At 33.2% G+C, this 25,206-nt stretch overlaps 1 long non-coding RNA gene across 1 annotated transcript; it reads left to right on the forward strand.

Annotated features, from left to right (window-relative positions):
• The first annotated feature begins 23,374 nt into the window (after window positions 1-23,374).
• Window positions 23,375-24,129, forward strand: LOC110700096. Its single transcript, XR_002507125.1, has 2 exons — window positions 23,375-23,634; window positions 23,910-24,129. It is a non-coding gene; the product is annotated as an uncharacterized LOC110700096 (long non-coding RNA).
• The last annotated feature ends 1,077 nt before the right edge of the window (window positions 24,130-25,206 follow it).

Consider the following 25,206-nt stretch of genomic DNA (forward strand, 5'->3'; position numbering starts at 1 on the left):
CAAAACCTAGCCTAAACTTAAAAAAAAAAAGCTAAAAAGAGGTCCAATTAACTAAATCCAATCAATATTAGGCTTAAGCCCATGCTTAAAACCTAATAATGACGAATTTAGGAGCGCCTAGGTTAAATTTTAATGCTGCCGCAGGAAAATCCGCGCGCATCTCAATCAGTCGCGCTGGGCAGGCGTGCGCAACTAATTCAATTGCGCGCGACACTCAGCACAACCTCTAGAGATGCGCTCGCGGAATTTTCAGAATTTTATGAAAATATTGAATCGAATCTTAGCATAATGTCGCGCGCAAGACACTCAGTTGCGCTCCCCACGGCAGCGCAACTAAATCACTTGCGGTGGGATGCTGCACGCAACTAATCCTGTTGTGCACGACACCTGCTGCGGCAGAATGTTCAAAATCCTAATCCTACCCATTCCCAAAAAATAGAGGCTTAATCCGAGGCCGAAAGACCCAGAATAATAACCTAAAACTCTCGCTGAATACTTGTGAACTTGTGCTACCTAAACCCTCTTGCCCTAAACACTCACCCCTTGATATTTTGTTACTGCGGTGGAGGTTCCCCAACAAGAAGGTGTCCATAAGTGTTCTAAACGGAGATCTAGCAGAGAGAATTGGTAAACTCCCGAGCAGTTAGATAAATCATATTTATTTTCTTGTTTAAAGGAACCTTGATTAACTAATTAGTGTTGCTTGATCACCTTAAAAGGACTAATTAATTATTTCCACATAGAATCTTGCGTTAAATAAAGATTAGAATTGGATAATTAATTGTTGGTTGAAGGCTTATTGTTTATTTTCTTGTTCCTTTCACGAAATTGATTAAATAAAGAAAAACGACGTTACAATGTAATTCCTACGTGAATTGACATGTATAAATAAAATCAACTAACGTAGTTTTAGGTATCGCGTTGCATATATTGTTTGGTAATGAAATTGCAAAAAAGGAAGAGCTAGTAGAGGTCGTACTAGGGCTAGAATAGTGATTCCTCCCTAAAAGGAACGTTATTTTAGTGCCTTCGCTCCCGAACTCATTTCTGGTTTATGTAAACCAATTTGAGCATGGGTAAACTTACGATTCGTGCTAATTATTCCATGAACTCTACATGGAAGAAAAGCATGAACGAGGTTTATGAGTTTTCTCAAAACTCATTGGCGACTCCTACTTGTTTCTTACAAAAAAGCGTGATGAGAGTATCATTTCTAATTCAAGGTCTCCCAAACAGTCAGAAATTCAAATCTTAATACACCCTAACAAGTGTAAATCCCTAGGCTTATAAATGGCCCTAGGCATCTAAGGAAGGACCCCTTACGATAGGATCACCCTCCTTACACCTTGATGAAGTCAGCTTTTTTTTTTTAAATTGGCAAGCGGTTTGCTCCAAAACCACTTGCCAATTCTTTTCTCAATATTTTTTTTAAATTAAGTAAATGGGAAGCGGATTATGTAAACCGCTTGCCAATTATAGCTTCCCATCATATTTATTCTACTAGTGTAAGTTCAATTGTTCGTCAAAACTCTATAGTTAAACAATTATTATTGAGAAGCATAGTGAGGCTGGTAAACTTGAATGTCAATTTATTTTTGATATATGATTATTATATCAAAGATTACTGGTGCCATCTAAGTCATTAATTGAAAAACAAGTGAACATTAGTTGATAAATTATTATCTTTCCTTTTTTTTCCATCACTTTCTATATACGAAGTATATTCTTTTAGAATGGCGAAAATTTATTAATCACCCAAAAAAGAATACACTGAGAATTTTAAACCCCTAGGCATATGTCCATGAGCTAATTAGGCTCACTAGCCTTAATCTCACTTTCTATATTTGAAAGTTTCAAAGATACATCACTTTTATTTTTGGTTAATAAATTCTCTCTATGCCTCTCATATTATATAGGTCCACTTTTTCTTTCTCTTTATATCCTTTTTCTCGAGAAATTTTCTAAGAGTCCATGAATTTAAAAGTGATGCATAATAAAAAAATAGTATTATATAATAAGTTTGTTAATATTTAAATTACCAATCAAGGCCTCGTTGGTATCCAACGGATGATTCTTTGGTACCATAACAAATACTTGGTACCAACAAGACTAGATACCATATCAACCTAGAGTAGTAGTAGCTAGAGCTGCTAATATTGTTATAGTTTTGTAAGATTGAAGTGGTTAGTGATTTAGAATTTTCTAATATAAGAGTATAATTTACTAGAAATAATCAATTGACCTTGTAAAATAAAATCTCAAAAAAATAAATAGGATAAGAAATAAAATCATATAAGTTGTAATATACGCTTAGTACTGTCAAAACGGTTTAACAGTTCGGTTTGAAATCAGGTCAGTTTGAAATCGATTCAAGTGCATTACGGCTTGATTTTGGTTTGATTCAAATTATTATTATTAGTTTGATTTGGTTTCAGTTTATTCTTGAACGGTTTTAATTTAATTCGCTCGGTTTGTAAACAGTTCGGATAGTAAACGGTTCGGTGCAGACGAGTTACGGTTTGTTAACGGTTTGAGTTAAACAGTTTTTATCCCGGTTCAAACGGTTTCGGGTTAGAACGGCTCGATTCTGTTTTATTTTAGTTTGGTTTAAAACTAGTTTGATTAATTAACGGGTTCAGTTCTTATATGATTCAACATTATTCCGATCGGTTTGATTTCAGATTTACTAAAATTCGTATTGGGTCGATTTTAAAAAAGCAATTCAATCCTCATTTGGGTCGTTTGATTTCGGCAAGTTAAACGGTTTTGGTTGGAAATTTGACAGTGCGTGCTTTCTAACCTTTTGTGTCGAGACATAATCACTTCATTTTTAGGTATCATATTATATACAAATCCTCATTTTATATATATATATATATATATATATATATATATATATATATATATATATATATATATATATATATATATACATATCCTCCGTTGTATGATGAGAAACTCACTTAGAACTATTTAATGGGAAGGCTCTTGTGAGAATTTAGGCCTTATATGATAAACTCACTTATATGAGAATACATCTTCGCCATAGATTAGATTCAATCCAACCACCTTAAACATGCTATAGTAATGGCAAAATTGTAATTTTGTTTGCTGATATACCCCCTTCTCTTTATTCACTTTCACTGATTTTTTTTCTCTCTAAAATTGGGTTTTTCTCTCTCTCTAAATTTGATCCACTCTCTAGAGACCCTAGTTAATGCTACTTCGTGAATCAAAAAATGGATTCAAATCAAATACTACCACCATCTCCTGTTATTACATATGAAAGAAAGAAGTAAGTTTATGTTAACGAATTTTGATTATATATTTTCAAATTTTTCTCCTCTTTGTTTTTTTTTTATTTATTTTTTGTTAATTTTCGTTTAATTTTTTGTAGATCAATTGATTCACAATGTATGGATAAATCTTCAATACAATTCATTTGTCCATCGAATTAGTAAGTAGCCATTTTATTAAGATTTAATTATTTGATTTTTGTTTAATATTTAAGTTCTTGTTTGAGCATGAAAATGTGGGCTCAGATTTGCCCGGATTTTGGGGGGGGGGGGTTTGGCTCGAATTTTCTGAGCATATACATTTTTAGTTGAATTCCATCAGTTTTGGTGTCAAATTTGTTAGGTTTTGGGGTCGTTTTTAAAAATCATTTTTAGATGCTCATAACCTGTTTGATAAAATACCAAACTAAAATTTAACCGCGTGTTGTGTTTATGATTATGGAAATCAATACTATTGTTTTGACTATCCTTATTTTGTGGTATTCATCATATTATTATCTGAATACAAATTATTTGAGGCAATGATTTGTACATAGGCTATTGTAGTTGCTCTAGGTTAGTGCAACAGTTAAGCAGAAGATAATTTGGCAGGGCAGCAGCTGCAGCCTTTCCTAGCCACTTGAAGCAGCAGCCTTAGCAGGCCACCTGCATCAACAGCCTCGGCAAGGCAGCATCAGCTACAGCTTTGCCAAGCCACCTGAAGCAACAACCTTGGCAAGGAAGCAATAGTTGCAGCCTTGCCAGGCCACCTGCAGCAGCAGCCTCAGCAAGGACGCAACAGCTACTGCCTTGCCAGGCCACTACAGCAGCAGCCTCGATAGGGAAGCATCAACTACTACCTTGCAAGGCCACCTGCAGTAGCATTGGCAGGGTTGTTGCCTTGACTAGTGTTGCAGGTGGCCTAGCAAGGTTGTAGCTGCTACAGTCTTGCTGAATTAGGGGCCTTGTCTTTTTTTGTGAATAAAATTAGTCTGTTGAGATTAGCAAGTGTACCTTAGTTTTAATCTCTGTTTTAAGCTTCTAACATACCCTTCTATTTTCAAATAGTGATGGTGATGAAGCACTTGTCAAAAAGAAAAAAAGTGATGGTGATAAAGCTGTAAAAAATGATGTTCAGTGGTCTAGAAGTCCAATTGCGGAATCATCTTTACGAGAAGCTATTTTAAAGGTTGGTTATCATGAATGGATACTGTTTAATTTTTTATGCATTTTAGGTATGTTCTAAATTTTTCTCATATGTTCTAAAACTTTATTTGTATGTTCTAAATTTAATTCTAATTTTAATTATTATTTTACTCACATTTTTATGTTTGCTAATATAATTTTGTTGAGTATTGCAGTATATATACATTCTAGTTCAATTGTTAATTTTTGCTACAAGTTTATATGTCTAAATTTTTTACCAATATATTCTAAATTTTTATACAAATGTTCTAAATTATTACACATATTTTCTGTCCTAAATATTTTTCCCTTGTGTTCTAATCTTTATATATGTTATATGTCTATGACTTGTAGTGATAGTTTTGATAATCTTGTTGGTGATGATGTGCTGCTACCACCTCTAATCAGTTTGCTACAACTGAAGGATTTATGTCTTCCTCATGTACAATTACTAGATATATAAATGGATCAAATTATGGAGATAATTAAGTTCGTACATTTGGGTCGTCGTTTTATCATGGCTAGAGGTACTAACGATCTTTGGACTAGTAATATAGACCAAATCCCAATTGGACGGATCCTATAAGGTCACACAAACGGCCTATATTGAACATTAGAGGATGAGGCCCATCATGGGCCTCATCACTCTAGGTGGCCATCATAGGGAGGAACAAGGAAGGTTTTGGGCTTTGTGCATCGTGCCCTAGTCTAAATATAATAGGATTATAAATAGACTAGGTGCCTACGGTTTTGAAGCTTTGCAATTCACTGATCAGTTTGATCAAACCTTAATCAGCAAACACGAGACCAAGCCCTCAAACTCCTTTCTCTCTAACGGTTCTCTCCTCCCTCGACGCCACTGTGGTGGATTGTGGTGTTGGTGGTTCATGGTGGTCGACTTTGTCCGTTAAAGGTGGTGATCGTGATTTTTCCCTTTCACTCGACCAATCTAGTATTGGTGGACGGCTCGTTCGAAGTTCGTGGACTAAGTAGAGGAGCAACGCTTGGGGCTCTATTCTCTCCCTGGTTTGCCTATCAAATAGCTAAGTGGAATTAACACTTCAAAGGTATATTTATGTGTCTTGTGTGTTATGCATGCGATTTTGGGATTAGGTGCTTGATTGAATATGATTCATGATTTTTCGCTTAATAGTACCTATAAAATCCTACAGTGGTATCAATTATCCTCTTGCATGAACGCGCTAGATTATAATAATATGATTATTTGAAGTCCGTGTTAATTTTATAATTAATTAAGAGGGATAATTAATTTAATTATGGTTCAATTATCATTTTAATGTGATTAAACTTTTTGAATTGATTGAATATGATTTAATTATGCTCAAAATAGCCATGAAGAGGACCCAATTAAGCCCTAAAGCATTCAAAAATTTCGAACCCTAGAACCCCAGTTTTGAATTTTTTTAAAAACCCTAACCCTAATTTTCCAATTTTCGAAATGTATAGCCCTAAAATATGATTTTTGTGCTTAATTTGATTTAATTTGAATTGTTTTATGTTTCATAATTTTAACCGGATTGATTTATGCATAAAATTATTTTGTGTATGATCATCGAATTAATTTTAAGAGATAGAATTAAATTGGGATTAATTTTATGATGAACCCTAATTTTAAAATTGAATGATGATTTAATTTAATTTTTTAATAAAAGTTATTTTAATTGAATTAAAAATAATTGGTGGTCTGCAGCCGCGGCTGGGTGGTGCAGCCACGACGGTTGCCGACATAGGGTCAGGCCAGAGGGGGGGAGGGAGGGCAGGAGGTCCGGCCGGTGGTTGGACAGTTGCGTGCACGAGTTGCACAGCTGATGTCACAACCACGCCAAGGCGGCTGCTGCTGCCTTTGCGCAGCAGTGGCTGCTACATCGCAGCCTGCCATCGTGGCTAGCCAAGGCTAGCCAACCACGGTGGCCTGTAGCCCAGCATAGCTGCTGCCGCACTGCTACCCTTGCAGCAGTGCCTGCTGTAACAGCCAGCCACCGTGGCTAGCTTTGAGGCTAGCCAATCACGGTGACCGGCGGTGGTGGCTCGAATTTAAAAAAAAAAATCTATTTTGAAAAATATTTCAAGATAATTACAAATTATTTTGGGATAATTTCGGTTTTATTTTGGGATATAAAAAATTTTGAAATATGATCTTTTATTTTGAATAAAAATATTTTGTTTAGGATAAAATCAAATCTTTCAAAAGTTGTTAAATTTGATATTATCCATATTTAAAGTTATTAATTTTGGATGAGATTTATTAGGATATTCTGAGCATATTCCAAAAGGATAGTAATTGATTTAAATAATGTGATTATCGCATAATTAGATTAGGATATAATTGATTTTAAAATTATTCGATTGGCAGGATAGAATCTCCTAAATTTGTTAGGATAATCATGGAAGATTAAATATGATTTATCTTCCTAAGATTAAAATAAGATTTGATTATATCTCAAGACTAAATTAAATATATGATATCTTATAAACAGTCATGAATAATATACGATATTATCTAATTATAATTTAAAATATAAGATATTTTAGGGAATGTGTTGCCTTAATTATGAACATTCGATGTTGTAGTCTAGACAAGCATGTTGAGTGATTTATTATATGACACTTTTAAAATATATGATATCATGTTTCTATATAAAGACTAGTATGTATCGCGCGAATCGTTGAGTATTTTTGCAACTTTTATTCAAAGTAATAGATTAGTTATTTAAATAGTTATAGTACAAAGAAGCATATGAAGTGAAGGCCCAAAGGAGCAAGGTGGATGGAGATCCATGATGATTCAAGTGGGAAATATTCATTTCTAGTTTTCTAAGGACTAAGGGGCCATACTCTGTCATATTTTATTGCACAAGTAGATTATGCATGTTAGATTTTATTTATGTTGATTGATGATGCGCTAGAGTTCACTAAATAATCACAACATAATGAATCTAGGTCCCAGTAATATTGAGATTGCTTTTTCCAATGAGATACCTAACAATCCTTCGATCGTGAGTGATGGGTCGGCCTCAGCAGAGTGTCACTTGTTATCTTGGGTAATTTGGGGTAAATCACGTTGTACATATTTAATTGGTTGTGCTCAACAAGGTTACCTAATGCGTTTAGAACCTTGAAGCAAAGGGTAATGATTACATATATGATGGTTAATTATTCAACCAAGAATTACAAGAGTTTTAATCAGTAAAGAGTTTACTCACCTTGAATATATAATGGTTGATGGTAGGGCCTCAGTCCGGTCAATTATTGCACAAATAAAAGGTCTTGGAATCACTTAAAATTCAATTGGGATCATTAATGTTGAATAAAGTGCCTTAAAGTTACCTACATTGTTCGCTTATGGTACTTTAATTTTAATAAAACATAATATAATTATTAAACTTTGTCTTATTTTGAAATAATTGGGTAGCCGTAATCGCAATGACAACAACATTTAAAATCTTCGACCATTCCTTGAGAAGGATAGGTTGACAGGGGATAACTTTTCCAATTGGGAAAGAAGGCTAAGACTAGTTCTAAAATCTGAAGGAAGAGAGGATGTCATTGACACCCCATTTCCAGGACCTTTGCCAGAAAATACAACTGTGGCAGAGATCAAAAGGCACAAGGAAACCCATGAGAGAGTTGTGCCTATCACTTACTTAATGATTGCTACCATGGAGCCTAGTCTTCAAAAGCGTTTTGAGGATCATGATGCGTACACAATTATGCATGAAATCAAAGCTTTGTTTAAGAAACAAGCAAGAGTTGAAAGGTACGAGCTCCATCGTGAGATTATTGATTGTAAGATGGAGAAGGGTATCACAGTTCATGATCATGTTTTCAAAATGATCGGCCTTATTCAAAATATGGAGAAACAGGGGCACCCATACAGTGATGAGATGGCAACATACATCATTCTCCACTCACTTTCAACCAGTTTATCATGAACTTTAACATGACTGATGCTGCAAAAACCATAAATGAGTTGCATGCAATGCTGGTTAGTGCTGAAAAGCAAATCTCTAAGAACATAAGAAGGAAGTTCTTATGATTTAAAAGGGAAACGGGTTCAAGAAGAAGGGGAAAAAGGCTAGTGCTAAGAGCAAGGGCAAGTCAGTTGCCAAGGCTCCTGAAAAGCCTAAGGTGACTCCAAAACCCAAGGCTACAAGTGAAAGTGAATGCTTTACTGCAAGAAGAAGGGGCATTGGAAGCGCAATTGCCAGAAATACCTTGACTTCCTCAAGAAGAATGGAGCATCAACCTCAGGTACTATGTTATAAATATTTTAACTTTCACTTAGGTATGTGATACCAAGTTGCAGTGCTTAACATTATTAATGTTGCGCAGGAACTGCAAACAAGTGAGGCTAGCATGGAGATGGAGCTTGAAGGTGCACTAGAAGTTTTGAGTGACCAGAGATAGGTTCATAGTTTTATTTTCTGATTAGTTTGTCATGATTTTAGAACAATTCCAATTTTGATGAGACAATATTTCAGTTTTTGTTTTGAATACTGATTTGGATTACTTGGCCTGGACAAGTGATGATCCATGACCAAGGTAATAAATTGTTTTCATTTTGCTAGATATGAGTTAAATTTGTTTTATGACATTGATATAAGTAGATCACAAAAGAAAAATTAGATGATTCAAAATAAACTTAATTATAATAAAGTAAGGTTAGGTCACACAAACCATTTGCGCATCCAAAGTTACGTTGGATGGACTCTTATTCTAAATTGATTATGAATCATTTGAGAATTAGAAGTCATGCTTGATAAGATAAAATGTCCAAGTCGCCTTTTAGTTGAAAGAAAGAAAGAGATAATGACCTTTTGGAACTCATACATATGATGTATGTGTACCATAAGTTCAAGAATTATCAAGAGATTTAACTATTTCATTGCTTTTACTAACGATTTAAGTAACTATATCGATAATTGCTTAATAAAGTAAAGCTTGGAATCATTGAAATGTTAAATAAATTCCAAAATGAAATGTGAAATCAATTTGAGAAAAAAATTTTAACACCACAATATGATTGTTGTGATAAATATTTAACTCAAAAACAATGATCATCTAAGGGAATTATTGAATTAATTCACAATCCAGGAACACTACAATTAAAATGTATGTTAAAAGTAGGATTCAAACTTTTCTTGCCATGGTTTGATCCTAGATTAGCTTTAATGATATACAAATATCATTTTAAGGATTCCTTAAAAAAAATCATTTTGAGGATATACATTAGAGCAACAATTGCGAATTTACTAAACATAAACTCAACCAAAGCAATTGAAGGGACATCATTAAAGTTATGATTGGAAATGTTCCAAAAGTTGTATTTTCTCAACATGATTAAGGGTTATGAAATCAATGTAAAATGTTTACAAAGATGATATAATAAACCTAAATTAAGTAAATAGTTCTTCGTGGGTTTTCCCGTAGAATCTAAGAGGTATTATTCCTACAATCACGTAGATAACAAAGTGTTTGTTGCTGGCAATAGTGTCTTTATAAAAAGAAATCTCTTCCTATAAAGCTAAGTGGGAGTAAAATTAGATCTTGATGAGATTCAAGACGAGCAACAAATGGATGAGGATAACACTACATCAAAGACAAGGGCGTATGAAATCAACTAATTTGATAAATCATATGTCGAAGCAAGCTAATTCAACTAGCGAGACTTCTATCTCCCACTTGAATGAAAGGCTTTAAAGATTTGAAGAAAATAATTCTATTGTTTCTTATACCTAATGTAGGTTACTTAGGATCAAAACAAACAATTTGTTGAAATTCTGAGAAAATGTGGATTCTAAAATTTTCCTATTGGAATGGTTAGAACCCACAACCTATAAGAAATCTTTGGGTAAAATACCAACTCAGGAAGTGGCTTCAGGCCATCAAATCCATAATGGAATCCATGTCTGTAAATATGTACTAGTCCATGATAGTCTTACAAGTGGGATCAAACCTATTAGTTACATAAGCCTATTCGGATTATTTTAGTTGTGGAGATTAAAATCACCTTCATGAAATGTTCTTGATGGATGGTATGTTTATGGTACAACCTAAGAGTTTTGAAATCCAAAAATCCAATAAAGTTTTGCAAACTTTAGAAATTCATTTAGTGGATTAAAGTAAGTATCAGGGAGTTGGAACATTTGTTTTGATTAGGCATTCAAACAATTTGATTTCCTCAAAGAACAAAAAGGAATTTTATAGAGACAAGAAGTTTAGTGGGAGCCATTGGTCTTCTTAGTCTTGTATGTAGATGATATACAATTCATATGAAATGACATATTAATGCTTGAATAAGTCAAGCAATGGTTAAGGAGTTATTTCTATACGAAAGACTTAGGAGATGTTGAGTACATATTGGGAATCAAAATCCACGAAATAAATCTTGAAGAATGATTGGAATGAACCGAGAAACTTATGTTGATAAGGATCTTGACAAGTTCATGAAGCAAGACTTTAAGAGAGGATGTTTTCCAATGTTTCATGGTATTACGCTCAGTAAAACTCAGTGCCTTCAAAAGCTAGTAGAGTTGAGGTGTATGGATAGTTTACCTTATGCTTTTGCAAAAGAGTCCATTATATGTGCCATGATATGTACAAAACAAGGTGTTACACATGACTTGTGCATGTGTAGCAGAATTCAAGTAAATTTAGAATAAGCATACTGAAAGTTACCAAGAACAAATCCTTGAGTACTTGAGAAGCACTAAAGGAATGTTTCTAGATTATGGTGTCAAAATATTATACGGATGCAAGTTTTCAAAACAGGAAAGATGATTCTAGATGCATATTTATATCTGGATGGTGAAGGACCGTAAGCTTGAAGAGTGCAAAGCAGAGCACTGTTGCATACCCAATATCAGAATATGTGTATTTAGCTATAGTAAGAGTGGTTAAAGAGGAAGCTTGGATCAAATTGTCATGTGACTAAGAGGATGCCTTTGCCAAAACACAAAATAGCCAGGATAACGTCACAAATCCAAACTAGTAGATATGAGATATCACCTCATTTATGAGATCATTGGCCAACGGGAGGTCATGATCTGTAAAGTTTTATTATGAGTGAGAAATCATTAAACCCTTTCCATCGACTAAGGTATGAGAGTCATATTAAAGTCTTGGATTGAAGCAAGTTATGTAATTTATGTTGTGTATGTTTTGAGAAAACATATTACATAAGTAATGCATCAATTTGCAGAATTATGTTTAAAACAAAAATTTTATTTCTCTTATTTAATTATGGTTTTAAAATTAAATAAAATGTCCAAAATAATTATGGATTGATGGGCTTATCAGGTTGATGACCTGATGAATGAAACCCTATAGGTGAACAAAATTCATATATAATTTGAATTCCTAGTAAGAAATAATTAAAGTGGACATAAATGATTTCAATAAATGGACTAGCATCTAAGATTGATTGGATAACACAGTTTCATGGGCTATAGGGGCATAGTGATGCTCGGTCAGTCACATGGGTATGCATGAATGATGCATGATCGAACTAATGACCTACTTTGAAGTTCAAGTATATAGCTTCCGGATATATTAGTGGATTCCTTTGACATGAGTGCAACATTGATTTCATTTAATGGATGTTGACTATGGTGCACTCAAACGTCTACTCGAAACTGGAGATTATAAAGGGTGTGTTCTGGTTATTTCAAAATTTGAGTGGAAGCCTTGTTGCCACAAGATAGGATTAAGTATACCTATTAAATTAGGGAATGTGTCATGGCCACTTGAAGAGGGAGAATTTGGAAAATACGTGGTCGCGTTCAAATGTATTACTCAGTAATCATTTGGTTTTGTAATTCTAACTCAGATTTCAAGAAACGATTTGTATATTAATATGATCTCGACATGTGATGCAATCATATTATCAAATTGACACATATTGACTTAAGGAATTTGAATATGGCACACTTTTCTCAGACAACTTATCTCAGACAAGTGGGAAATTGAAGGAATTATGTCTTAATCATGTGCAATTACAAGATATATAAATGGATCAAATTATGGAGATAATTAAGTTCGTACATTTGGGTCGTCGTTTTATCATAGCTAGAGGTACTAATGATCTTTGGAATAATAATATAGACCAAAGCCCAATTGGACGGATCCTATAAGGTCATACAAAGGGCCTAGATCGAGCATTAGAGGACGAGGCCCATCATGGGCCTCATCACTCTAGCTTGTCAGCCATAGGGAGGAATAAGGAGGGTTTTAGGCTTCATGCCCTGGTCTAAATATAATAGGATTATAAATAGACTAGGTGCCTAGGGTTTTTCAAGCATTGTAATTCAGTGATCAGTTTGATCAAAACCTAATTATCAAACACGAGACCCCAAGCCCTCTCAAACTCCTTTCTCTCTCACGGCTCTCTCCTCCCTCGGTGCCACTGTGGTGGCTCGTGGTGGTTGACTTTGTCCATTAAAGGTGGTGATCGTGATTCTTCCCTTTCACTCGACCAATCTAGTATTGGTGGACGGCTTCTTCGAAGCTCGTGGACTAAGTAGAGGAGCAACGCTTGGGGCTCTATTCTCTCCCTAATTTTCCTTTCAAATAGTTATGTGGAATTCACGCTTCAAAGGTATATTTATGTGTCTTGTGTGTTATGCATGCTTTAGGATTAGGTGCTTGATTGAATATGATTCATGGATTTCTGCTTAATAATACCTATAAACTCTTACAACAACATCTTTTGGAAATGCAAACAAGAGTATTGTAGGCGTCATTCAAAGTGCGCCTATGATTAAGGACAAATAAAGTAGGGAGCTGCCAACAAGTTTGTAAGGAACTTGTAAACCGTTCACAGATCATAATAAGGCAACCAAGAGAAAGGGACAATGATAGGCAACAACGATTGACCCGTGAAGGCTACACCCCATTCATAATCCATGAGATTACTAACTCCATATGGTTCGGAACCACGAAAGGAGGATCGGGGATGATGGTACGAAGTGAGTCATGGAGTCACATTCGCCCGTGTTGGCCTCTACTCGATTCTTATTGTAAAAAGTGATTCCTGCAATCTCAAAGGAATGCAAACAAAGATTCAATTTGCTCCTATCTATTATTATACTAAATTGGTTTAATATTAATGCAACATATATTCTAATATTTGTGATCACTTGAATTAACAACAAGATTAAAAAGGAACCTAAACCGGTTGTTCAAATTATCTTATTAGGCGTGATTTTCAATTACATATTCCCTTTAACATGGAATATGGTGAACAATAAATATAATAAAATAAGCATTAATATTGGAAGAAATTTAACAATAATAGAGTTAGTCAAATAAATTATAAATAAACCTAATCATGGTACTAGCAATATTAAAATAAAATAAGTAATTAAATAATTAATTACTCACATTCCGCGCGTTCCTTTAAATTGCTACATCATGAATAAATTGTTAGTAACTTCAATAAAAAATATAAATCAAATGAAAATTAAATTAAATAAAGGTAGAGTTGATTTTGTCCAAACCCTCAATTATTTATATCTTTCACGCCTTGGTTTGAGGACGGAACCTCGGGTTAAGTATAGACTCATTGGTGTACTTAAGGGAAGAATGGCATAATTATAAATATAGGTTTAAGGCTTAGAATATTGGAGAGAGAGAAAAGAGAATGATTTTTGGTGTAAAATAGAGGAAGAGAAAATGATTTGATGCCCTGAACTGCAGAAAGGAGGGTCCTATTTATAGGGAAAATGAGTAGGGGGAACACACGGAACCCTAAAAAGGATAAAAACCCTAAAAAGACTACCGTGACACGGAAAATAATGCCGCGACACGGAAAAGTATCCCGTGACACGGGAGAACCTTGTGTGATGTGGGACTGTTTGGAGTGATGCGGGAAATAATTAACCTACGAGAGATAAAACGCATGAAGGGTTTACGCGGAGAAAACACAAAAAAATCCCGTGTCACAGTATGTGTACCGTGACACGGCAAATCCCACTGTGGCACGGTAGATTACACCGTGTCACGGTGAAATAAGCACGTGAAAATGCGGAAATGGTGACCGTGACATGGCAAAGAATGCCGCGACACGAAAAATCCCACCGCGGTACTGTACAAAGCCCCGTGTCACGGTGAAATAAGCATGCGAAAATGACACGGAAAAGCACCATGTCACGGTATATGTACCGTGACACGGTACAGACTGCCGTGACAAGGTACAAGGCCCCGTGCCACGTTACACTCTCCCGCGACACGGCAGTTATGTTGTTTGCGCGGCAATTCAAGGTTTTTACGCGTTTTTATAACTACGATAACTTTTGATCCATAACTTGGAATAAGGTATATAACATATCATTGGAAATCTTATCAAGTCTACTTTTCAACCCAATTAAAATTAGGTCAAAATAATTTTTATATTTTAAGATATGGCCGTTTTAGTAGAAGGGTGTTGGTTTTGGGCCGAGTTTATTGTTTGGCTCATATCTTCTTCGTTTTAAATCAGAATTGGGCTTATGATATATTTTTGGAAAGCTCATTTCAAGGCCTATCCAAAAAAATAATATTTGGATCAAAATTATAAGATAAAAAATCAGTTTCTCTCGGTTTTGCGATGTGGACACGAAAAGTGGAAAACAAGTTATGATTTAGGGAAATGAGCTAGGAAATGGATTGGTTTATGAAATTTATTGAATGGAAACATGGATTTCACTCCAAAGATTAAATTCTCAACTCAACCAATAATGGCGGTGAAAGGTTGTTCATCATCAGGTTTTGTTTTGGGGAGACATTTTTAGGTGTCTACAAGTACCAAAGTAGATAATAAAGGAGGTGATCCAATTGAGGGGAAAGTTAAAGTTAGAGCTAAAGATGTACCAAAAAATTAAGCAATGAAGAAAGAACCAAGAAGGAAGACAAAGGGAAAAAAAAGGAAAAGAAAGGTTGATTAGAGTGATTCTAATGATAATATTGCAGTTGTTCATGTAGATCAAATGGAATGTAAAGCATTAACTCAACAAATTACTCCCAAGAATTTTAGGAACACTATGCTTAAATATTTTCCAAAATCTCATAAGGTGGCTATTAGAAAAATTGGCTTTGGAGGTTTCTTACATTTGGATTTAGATGCACGTAAATCCGTGTTTTGCTCTAAGCTTGTGTCAAGTTTTGACTGTGATAGGGTGTTTTTAGTTCTTGAGAGGAACCAAGAGATTGAAATTACACCCGTAGACACACATTTGGTTTATGGTTTTCCGATGGGAAGAGAAATTATTAAAGAGCCTCGATAAGAGGAGGATGAAGAATGGGTTGGGTTTATTAGATGATGTAGATCTTCTTTTGGGATAAATGGTGGAAGTCTATCAAACTCTGTAATTATTAATCGGATTGAAGAGTTAAAGAAGAAACCTCTTTTTGATGAATTCATTTGGTATTTTGTAGTTTCTGTAGTTTCTGTTGTCAATTGTTGTATGAAATCCACAGCCAACGCCCAGCCTTAAATTACAAGTTTTTGTGTAATTGCATGGATACAAAGAAGATCGAATGTTTGGGTTGGTGTGAATATGTGTATAGGAGTTTAAATTCGTCTGTAATGGAATGGCAAGGTGGTTCAGCTTTCTTCACCGGTCCGTTGCCTTTCTTGATGGTCATTTCTTTTTTAATACATTGTACATTTTTATATTATTTTGAATTGTTTTTTTTAAAAATTTATTCTTGTTTAACGCAATTTTTTTATATATATTTGTATTAGATATGTTTTGACCGTTTAGAAGGTATAAAATAAGCAATCCAAGGCAATTCCCACTCCTTAATGTTTGGAAGAAAGATTTGATCAAGGAACGGATGAAATTGGAAATGAAAGAGGATTTGGAAAGAGACATGTGCTTGATAGAATGGAAGTTGATAGGTTTGATAACAATGTATCACAAGTGGCTAGAGATCTATAACTTGGTGGAGGTAATGTTAGTGGTTCTAATGAAATGTTGGTATGTATTTTTATGGAACATGTTTTATACTTACACTTATTATACTTAGTTCTATGTTCTAAATATTTAGTTATATGTTCTAAATATATACCCACATGTTCTAAATATTTAGTCATATGAACTCAATATATACGCACATGTTCTAGAGATTTGCAGTTTTTAAAGGACGTGATAATAATTGAATTTTAAATCTTTACTCATATATTCGAAATTATCACTCATATACTCTAAATAAATAATTTCATGCTCTAAAATTTAAAGTAGATGTTCTCGATCATATGTTCTAAAAAATCCTATCATGTTAAAAAATCATAAAGTAGATGTTCTAAACTTTAATCAGATGCTTTACATGGTTATTCAATTGTGCTAAAACTATATAACTTTTGTTTGTTAGGAATTCCTTCAAAAATTCGGAACATTGGCTAAGAAGCTTGCTGAGAATTTAAGTGACATGTATGCCATGTTTGATAAGGCGAATGAAATATTTTCTAAAGAAGAAGCATGTGATATGAACATACTTATTCAGAATATTTGGAATAAGTATTCCATGAGAAAAGAAGAAAAACAAAAGGATAGCCCCTCCATTCTAAGTCAAGACAAGCATTTGTTTGACGAACCAGATTTCATCAAGGAATTAGATGATGTTATGAGAAGATCATGGGAAAAGTTCAAAGGGAAGAAAAAGACACCTTTTGAGATGAATCCTCCGAGTTTTGATTTGTTTTCTCATTCTCAATCACCCACTCCTCTTCCTCCTTCTCCCCCTCTTCCTTCTCCTCCTCCTCAAACCCAAGGGTCTTCTCTTCCTCTTCCTCCTCAAACTCAAGGGCATTCTTCTCCTTTTCCTCCTCCTCCTCCTCCTCCTCCTCCACCTCCTCCCCCTCTCAAGGGATTCCTCCTCCTCCTCCTCAAACTCAAGATGCTTCCACTTTGCATAACCTCTTCTAGTTTTGTTCTATTGCCTTTTCTTTGTCCCCCTTTAGCCTTTTCCCACTTCCAGATCTTGTTTCAACATTTGACACATGAACTCTAATGCCTTTATTCTTCGAAATTTTTGGAGTTTTGATAGATATTTCAGTTGGAACACCAATTAATAGTTCTATGTCTTTTTCTTTGTTAATAGAATTCTTTTCAACATTACTTCTTGCATTCCTCTTAGATTCCAAATCCAGCCTCGATCCTTGAAGATTAATCACAAGGTCTTTGATATCTTCATCATCGCCCTCTGCCAAACTAACACGATTATGTATCTCTGACCACAATTCATTCAACAACTTTTTCTTGTCGATTATATTGGCACATTGTTCCAACAGTTTTCTTCCTAGGTCAAATATTGGCCTTTTCGTTGCATTGGTAGTACATTTGTTTAGAATATACTGCTCAAGACTAATTTCAAACCGTTTTGCTTTCCACACCCAAACCATGTGCCTGCATGGAATACCTTGCCTATGAAACAACTTGCAAGAACATGTTGTCTCTTGGTTAGTTAAATTAAACACAACATCAAATGTCCTACTCCGACCCCCTTACTAACTTTTGCAATTTCATATCCATTTTCTCTTTAAACTCTTCACAACCACAAGAAAAACAAGTCATTTCTACCTCATATTGGAAATCATAAAAAACAGAAATATTGTATATGGTTGAGGCATACTTTTCTATCCCTAGTTGTGTCTTGCACTCTGGGTATTTGTGCTTTGAATCATTGTCATTTTGATCTTGAGTGTGTCTCCTGACATCAATTGCAACTTCATATCTCATGTAAAACTCAACAAGTGACACATGAGGATTGATAAAGGAGTAAAAAAAGTTATTTTCACTTTCAGATCTTGATGTTGTACGTATTATTCCTTTAAGGAACACATCTCTAAAATATGCCGGAATCCACTTATTGCTTATCTCGTACCTATAACACAACCACTCATTTCCTTCCAATTAAAACTCAACTATCACCTTATTCCACCTTTCTTCAAACTCAACAGGCTCAATTTCAAGATGCCAAACACAGACAATTTTTTTTCAGGAATTTCGTAATTTCCTCATTTACTATCGCTCGCCCTACTTTATCTGGTAACTTTTTCAATATATGCCACATACAGAACCGATGTTTAGATTTTTGGAACACACTACTAACAGCAATTTTCATAGCTGGATCTTGATATGTGATAAGATAATTGGCTCATTATTGCCCATTTCCTTAAAATATGTTTTAAACAGCCACTCAAATGATTCAATATCTTCCTTTGCTATGAAACCAACTGCAAAAGTGATAAAACTCTTGTGATGATCACCTCCTGCAAATGGAGTAAATACCATGTTGTACCTATTTAGAACATGAAGATCAAATTTCATTACATACAAAATATAGCACTACCTATTTAGAATATCCCTACCTTATAAAAAGTAGAAGATAACTCTTAGGAATAGTGTGCTACCAATTATACCCTCAAAAATATATACAAAAATGTGTATTACTTTTTTACCCTCATTAGTATGTTTACTCTCATTAATATATTCATTTTTTTTAATCATTATACATATCATCAATTAAGTCAAAGTATTTTTTAAACAAAAAACTTGTAATGGTTTTTTTTTTTAATAAAAAAATTCTAATACTTCATATGTTATTTTTATTGTTTAAAAAGGAAAAAAAAATTGTATGTACGAAGAGACTGTTTATTTTTACTCCTTCGTGGTTGCTCTTCTTATTTACAATCTTGTCATCCTTTAATTGCAATTATTATTAAGCTTTATTAACTTTTGAAATTTACATTGTTTGATGGCATATAAATAACATTATGAATTTGAATGGAATTCATATTAAATAGTGATATTTGAGCAGATGTTATAAAGAGGTATAAAGAACTTAAAAATCCTAAAATCAAGAGAAATCGAATAGAAAAAAATATCGATATTAATTATGGAGAGAATTTAAGAAGAAAAATATAACTATTTGTTGTTGCTTTAATATTATTCGATATAGATAAAGATATAGATATTAGATGGTCGTAGAACATTAAATAACTTACATTAATTAGGTTTTTAGCCACAATGAACATTTCACATATTATTACTTCGTATGACCAAAGCTCACAAAAAAAATTCATTTGAAGAAACACACGCCAAGTATTATTGAAACATGCAAATTAATTAAGAATTCTATACTAACAATTGCTTAAGATACGAAGGGATGCAAATCAATCAAATATTATTTAATAATAATTTTTAAATAACACTGTTAAACTTTTGAGGGTTTAAAAAAAATAATTGTCATAAAAGATTTTGGTGGCTTTCTTATACTTCTTCAAACCCACCACATAGGCACATAAACCAAATAGTACATACTAAAACTATTAGGTCTACCACCTAAACCAAAGGTGTAAATACACGCCAATACAACTTCTCTGCAAGAGCTAGCTCCTCCGCGCATGGAGGCCACCCTAGTATGAGTAAAAATCTATAACATACATTTTATTAAATATTTAGAAAATATGATTTAATATTTAGAACACATGATTAGATCAGAACAAAAGACATTATTTAGAGCATAGATTTAAGGTTGAAGTTTACTTAATTATTTAGAGCATAAAGGTTATGAGCTTATAAAACATAATTTGGAACATTAGACTAAAACTTTATAACATAAAAAGAAAATTTTAGAACATGTGAATAAAAATTTAGAACATATGATTAAAATTTTAGAACTTATGATTAAATATTTAGAACACATGATCGATTTAAATAGAAGACTAAGCTTAATTTCAAGATTGAAGTTTACTTAATTGTAATCAGAACATAAGAATCGCTATTTAGAACATTTGAATGAAGAGTTAGGCCCCGTTCTTTAGAGCTGTTTTACTCTGCTCTACTTTGCTGAGCCCTGCTTTTCTCTGCTCTGCTCAAATCAAATCTGCTCTGCTGAAAAGAAATCTGCTCTGCTTTATTTTCAAATAATAATTAATAATAACAATAATAATTAATATTCAATAATAATAATTAATATTGTATTAATGATAATAATTTATTATTTTGAATAATTATAATAAATATTAATATTAAAAATAATTTTAATAATTATAAATATTAATAATATTTAATATTTATTAATTATAATAATAGTTATCATTATTAATATTTAATAATTCAAACTATTAAGAATTAATATTTAATAATATTATTAATTAATAATTTCTAATAATTATAAAATTCTTTCAAAAAAATAAATAATAATAATAATAACAATTTCTTTTATAAACATTTGATATTAGATTCACAATGTGTGGAAATATTATATGTATGTAGGTATTGATTGTTAGTTCATTGAGTTGAATTGTTTTTCAAATCTTTCCATACAATTTAAGAATTACAAAAAAAAAGAGGTTTTTTCAAGTAGTACTTTGTATATCATTATTATTTTTATGGTTAAAAATATATTATAGACAAATTTATAAGTAAAATTATTATTACTCATTAAATCATTTTATTTTAAAATTTTGGTGGAAGTAGTAGTAGTAGTAGTAGTAGTAGTAATAGTAGTAGTAGTACTAGTAGTAGTAGTAGTAGTAGTAGTAGTAGTAGTAGTAGTAGTAGTAGTAGTAGTAGTAGTAGTAGTAGTAGTAGTAGTAGTAGTAGTAGTAGTAGGAGCAGTAGTAGGAGTAGTAGGAGCAGCAGTAGAAGGAGCAGCAGTAGTAGCAGTAGCAGCAGCAGCAGCAGGAGGAGCAGCAGCAGCAGGAGCAGCAGGAGCAGGAGCAGCAGTAGCAGCAGCAGCAGTAGCAGCAGCAACAGTAGCAGTAGTAGCAGTAGCAGTAGTAGCAGTAGTAGCAGTAGTAGCAGTAACAGGAGCAGTAACATCAGTAGCAGGAGCAGGAGCAGTAGTAGTAGCAGGAGCAGTAGTAGCAGGAGCAGTAGTAGTAGGAGCAGTAGTAGTAGTAGTAGGAGCAGTAGTAGTAGTAGTAGTAGTAGTAGTAGTAGTAGTAGCAGTAGCAGTAGTAGTAGTAGCAGTAGCAGGAGCAGGAGCAGCAGGAGCAGGAGCAGGAGCAGTATTAGCAGGAGCAGTAGTAGCAAGAGCAGTAGTAGTAGGAGCAGCAGTAGTAGTAGGAGCAGTAGCAGTAGGAGCAGTAGCAGTAGTAGCAGTAGCAGTAGTAGTAGCAGTAGCAGCAGTAGCAGTAGCAGTAGCAGCAGTAGCAGTAGCAGTAGCAGTAGTAGCAGTAGTAGCAGCAGTAGCAGTAGCAGTAGCAGTAGTAGTAGCAGTAGCAGTTTCGGCTTGCCTCTGCTCTGCTCTGCTCTGCTCAAAAGAAGAGGGCCTTAGTTGTTAAAGATTATGAACATATAAAACATAATTTGGAATATTAGATTAAAAATTTAGAACATTAGAAGCAATTTTTAGAACAATTGAATAAAAATCTTAAATCATGTAAGTCAAAATGTAGAAGAAATAATTTAAGAATTAGAACGTGTGACTATGAAATTAGAACACTATTGATAATAATTTATTTTTTTTTGAAATAACCCTGTCTTTCGAGAGATAAATATTCCTGCTAGAAGAGAAAGAATTATTATAAATCTAAAACAATAGACAAAGCACACAAAAATAAACAATTGGGGCTTTCCACCGATAAAATCGATGGAAACCCCTCAAAAATTCAACAATGGAGGCTAGGGTTTTAGAGAGAGAAGAGAGGCTAGGGGTTTTTTTCTCTTTCTTTCAGTCGGATGAGCTATTTAATTGATATAACATACAAACTAACTCTACTGATAATAATTAATTCAAAGTATACATGCAAATCTGATTTAAAACAAAGAGATTAATTATATGTAGAGCATAAATTCAAGACTGAAGTTTACTTAATTAAGATGTTTGTTCTAAATTTTTACTTATATGTTCTAATTTATGAATCATACATTCTACATTGTTATTTACACACCTCGACCCCTTAGAAAAATCAGATTATGTTCCAAAATTTTACTCATTTGTTCTAAATTACTTATCAAATTTTACTCATCTACATCCTTAGTTATTACTTTCCCTTACTTTCCAACCATGCTCTAAATTTGTACATACATGTTCTAAATTTTTCAACCATGTTCTACGTTTTGGAACATGTTGTAAAAAAAAACATCCAAGTTAATAAAAATTAAACCTGCTTCAGTATTTGCTTATTCATCCATACTTTTCAACGTAACCTAATATTATGAACCTGCAAAATTCAGAAAACAAATTTTAAATGAAACATTGAAAATGTACACAAATTCAATCCAAGCAATCAAGATCAATAAATTTAACCAAAATATATAAGTTTAAAATAAAATTGTAAACATATTTTTTATTATAAGAATCAAATTTAAATCAAAAATTTGAAAATTAAAACGCATTTAAATCACAAAAATCGAACATAAATCAAACGTAAAGGAACAAACTTGAGCATAAAAATCACAAAAATTACAGAAAAAACTAAGAAAAATCGAAGCAAAAAATCACATATAGAATTGAGAAAAATCGCATAAAAATGCTCAAACAAATCGCAGCAAAAATCATAAGTATAATGAACAGAAAGAATTGAATCATAAGAACTGATTACTTACCTAAGAACAAGAGGAGAGAGAAAGTCAAGCTTATGGAGAGAGAAGCTGGTAATTTGAGCATAGGTTTGGAGGATGATTTGAATGCGTGGTTTTTAGAGATTTTGAAAGGGTTTTATTTGAGCATAAATTTACTCTTGGAGTGATCTCAGTTGTTAGCTCTAGTTCAATTTAATGGTAGTAATGTATTCTCATATATGATAGATTTCACATATAAAGACATATTCACATCGGATCCCGCCCCTATATATATATATATATATATATATATATATATAGGATCAGGCTATAATAATGAGAACCAATCCTATAATAGGAACTAGGAACTAATCTGGACTGTCAGATCTAATACAAAAAGGCGCGTGATTGACGGCTCAGATTAAATCACACACATTCCATTCATTTCCACGCACTTTCTCTCTCCTCAACCATTTTCTCTCTCCTCCATTGCTATGAGCTTTCTCTATCAAATTGGGTATAATTGCTTCAAATTCATCCAGATCTTGCTAAAATTGCTTCAAATTCGTCGAGGTCTTGTTGGAAATTCAATTTTTCTTATTTAATTTGGTGAATTTAGGAATTTTTTCTACGACTCTGAATTTTCAGCGGCATTTAAGGTAAATTTTTTTTTTCTTCTATTTTTTAAATCAACGAGCTTCATCAATTTCATAGAGAAAATTGAATTTTAATTTACAATTTAAGGTTATGATTGATTATAAATTACTTTTAACTGTTTCATAAAAAGTTTAATTCTTTATTCTTTGATTTATTAAATTTTGTACTATTTTAAAATTTAAATTTGAATTAGATTTATAATGCTGTGATAATCTTTAAAGATTATAAAGTTTGAACTCTTATTTATGCAATTACTAACTTATTTTAGTGTTTTCAGGTTGAAATCTGCTGAAATTTGAAGTTGTTAAAAATGAAGTTACGAGAGATTGAGGTTGTGCATAATTGAAGTTAATTAATGTTGAAATTTTACACAAATTTGAGTAATATTTCTGAAATTTACTACGGAATATAATTTTTCCGTTTTTTTGTTCCAGTGATTTTATTGTTGAATAATTTAATTAGTCTAAATGAAGGTTCTTAATTTGTAACTTTGCATATCAACTGTTCGATGAAATTCCTGTGAGAGATCATATATAATATATGTTGTATGTTAATGGTGATTAAAAATCTTAAACACATTTGATGTTCCATCAAAGGTGGATTTCATTTAGATAACTTATTTAATCAAGTATAAATCTCATAAAAGTAAACTAAATCTCTCTTAAAGTATACTAATCATCTCTTAAAGTAAACTTATGCATACAATGAGGACTTTTTTATGTTTGTTTGTGTCTTTGGTGTTGGGTGAGTGGTCTGATAGGAGCTCTGTTGTGTTTAATAAGCAATGGCCAGAATTGGGATGTTGGAGTTATGGGGTCTGTTAAAAAAGTTGGGGTCACAGATTATTAAAACTGCACTTCATTGATAAAAAAAAGAGTTGGGTTTATTTCATTGATAAAGCAATGGTGTGGTTAAGCTGGCAGCAATATTGATGAGAGGAGAGTGTGGATTTTTGTGTAGGTTGAATTTTCATTCTAGAATCTGCAAAATTATAAGTGGATTTGAATATAATTCCATAAAAAGTAAACTAAATATTTTAATAGTAGATTAAATTACTCAAAAATTATATAATCAATGAGTTTATGGTTGAGGTTTTCCCCCCTGTAATAAGTAGATAGAAATACTATAAGAGTACATAAAAAAGCGGGTGTTGGTATGCCCCTTCCTATAGCTTGGTCACCACCTAATGAGGGGTTGTGAAAGCTGAATGTTGATGCCAAAGTTGTAGAGGAGTTAGGGGTTGGTCTAGGGGCAGTGTTGCGTGACTGTAATGGCTCGATTCAGTGTTGTGTTGTGGTGTAGGGCATCGAACGATTGGAGACAAATGTACCTGAAGCTATGGCTATCATATGGGGTATGAAATTTTCGTATGACTTGGGAGGGAGAAGTATTATTGTAGAAGGAGATTTCCTTGCTGTCATTCAGAAGCAAGTCAGTAGGATCAAGCTCATCTAGTTGTATAGTTTTGCTCCAACTACTAGTGCTTCGTAACTATAGATCATCTTCACAATTTTTACATCAACTAGTTGTGCTCATGATTGTACTAATAAGAGTCATATCTATGGATGTAGACA

The sequence above is a fragment of the Chenopodium quinoa genome, unplaced genomic scaffold (genome assembly GCF_001683475.1).
Source record: "Chenopodium quinoa cultivar QQ74 unplaced genomic scaffold, ASM168347v1, whole genome shotgun sequence".
NCBI lineage: Eukaryota > Viridiplantae > Streptophyta > Magnoliopsida > Caryophyllales > Amaranthaceae > Chenopodium > Chenopodium quinoa.